Source organism: Frankliniella occidentalis, unplaced genomic scaffold (genome assembly GCF_000697945.3).
Source record: "Frankliniella occidentalis isolate FOCC.00 unplaced genomic scaffold, Focc_3.1 Scaffold70, whole genome shotgun sequence".
Lineage (NCBI taxonomy): Eukaryota > Metazoa > Arthropoda > Insecta > Thysanoptera > Thripidae > Frankliniella > Frankliniella occidentalis.
This window is the reverse complement of record NW_026267200.1, coordinates 265,191-267,740: the sequence shown is the minus strand read 5'-3', so window position 1 is coordinate 267,740 and position 2,550 is coordinate 265,191.

The window sequence follows — 2,550 nt, the reverse complement described above, 5'->3', positions numbered from 1 at the left end:
CCCCCTTTCTGGGTAGGACCACGCCAAGCAGAAGGCATTTTTGGAGAAGTGTGAAAAGTGTGATCTAAGCAACGGTAGAGAAAGAAAGCCTGATAGTATGAATCAGGCAAAGTCTTCAATGCAGGAGCAATGATTTAAAAACCCGAGCCGGAGCGACCAACGTCAGGACCAGCCGTAAACGTAAGTTATCCTGCCGTCTTCAAAGTGCATCTGAAGGTTAGCGGCGACGCATATTTATTTAATTTTGAGGAAAACCAGACTCGAGCGCCAATATATAAATACTGTTCAGGATTCTACTGAAAAATACCTTTCCGATGGTATACTTGAGTGACTCCAGGGCGAGGAGTCACTCAAGTAAACAATTACCAAATTATTTAACAACTTTTCTGTTTTTGTTAATTGAGACGTGATGGCGAAGATTCTGGCAAGCCTCGCACTCTCAAAACAGCAGGACAATCGGTAAACAATATAAATATGTGCCACCAGCTCTGTCATTCATCCAGCCATACCTTCTCCCCGGGTAGGTTGATGAGGCAACAGAGCTGGAGTTGAGACAAGATCTTATCTCCTTAAGACTACTTCTCCTCAAATGGAGTCAATCATCAATTCAGTGCTATGGTGGAATTAATTAAATGTAAACTTCTTATTTTATAATGATCTTGCATGAGACTTTAAGTCATGTACTCCCGAGTTCTTAAAGTTGTACGCCCAACAGTGGCAACAGATGTAACTTTTAAAGATATAAAAATGTAATTCCGATGTGTGAGAAACCGTAATGTCTAATTATCTTTTATTTCAAAGAATCAGTGTACTATTAAGTAATTCATGCATACTGTAATAAAAACACTTTATTATAATGTAGCACCTGAGAGTGCAATGGGTCATTAACATTGAGGAAATTGAGTCAAAATCTCAAAATATCTCTTAAAGAATAGGAATAATATGGACAGTAATATGGTACAAGCTGAAAGTGAAGCCTTTCAGTCAACGTTATTCTGATAAGTTTTTGAGAAGGTCAGAGCCTGTAAATTTATTGAATAGAAATTAAGATGGATCAAATTTGTAAATTTTGAAAGGTAAAAATGTAAAGTGTAGGAAAGGATACATACGTAGAACCGCCTAGAACTCCCAAAACAGGCTTCCCATGGTCAGGCAATAAAGGGCTGGCCTGAATTTCATCATATGATGTTGTCTCCTGAAAATATAAGGAAATGACATCATCATCTGAAGAGTGTCAGATCGTAAAAGAAAATAAACCTTATGTCACTTACATGAAAAGTGAGAAAAACATCGTCATTAGTGATATTCAAATGTGCTATTAAGAGCGTTTCTTCATTATTGTTCCACTTTTTTTATTAACCTGGCCAGCTGCACGGGGACTTCTTCCATTTTTCCCATGCGGGTCTGATGCGTCAAATATCTGAAGAAGTCAACCCATTGTTGGAGAAAGTTTAGGTTTGGTTCTGATGATTCGCCACAGAGGGTTGTAAAGCGGTCAGTGAGAACATCATCCTGCAACAAAATTGATCAGATTTTTAAACTATATTTAAACTAGGTAGGTTTACGCCACACCACGTCTCGCGTAACAGGCTTCGCGATATCTCACGAACCACTGTTACGCTGCGACGCGCCTGGCATACACCTACCTAGGCCTGCGGCGCTGACACCCGAGCAAAAGGCAGAGTCGTAGATAGGCCTTCGGCTCCAAAGGATGCAAATTTTAGCCCCGGGATTTTATGTTCATGAGTTGCCCCACCAGAGACCATCAAATATGTGAGAAACAACATTAAAATGGTTTGGGGTCATTTTCGTGTAGAAATCGCCCTCTTGCGACTTAACGGTTAGAGCTAGAGCCAAACGGACAAAATTTTGGTCCAGAGGACTCTACTTTGACGAGTTACGTCTATGAAAGATGTAAAAAAAAATAAACATAAAAAGTAATATTTCGTGTTTTTCGTTTTTGATTTTTTTGACAGGTCAAATTTTAGGCTAGAGGGCTCCAAATCAATACAGTTCTTGCTTTTTATGCTACAAAGCTACACTAAAAATTTCAGGTACCTAGCTCAAACCGTTCTCGAGTTATCGTGTTAACAGACACAGACACGAAACTTTTTGATCATCACTGGAGTAATAGGCTTCGCTATCGCTCAGCCAATTAAAGTTTCCAGATTGGTACATATTATTTAGTAAGAGTTGTCTTCTGTTTTCGACCACTGCTGGCTCCTGTCCTTCCAGAGCGGAAGGAAGATCATTAACCAGGCCATAACTGTGACTTTTGCTAAATTTGCCCTTTGGTTTTCTGGCTGTTGCACGGTTGCCAATCCCACAGTTAGAATTCCTTTGCGTGTACCGGAGATGGTACACCATAGAATTCTTTACAGCAGAACTGGCATCTGGTTTTTGACTAGTGAATGCAGTGCGGATGAGAGCTGGGTTTATAGGAACCACGTCCACATTGGGTATTGAAAGTTCTTCATTATCTTCATCATTCAAAAAAGAAAATTCAAATTCATCTTCAGATCTAGCAGATATATCTCCAACAGCATCCTC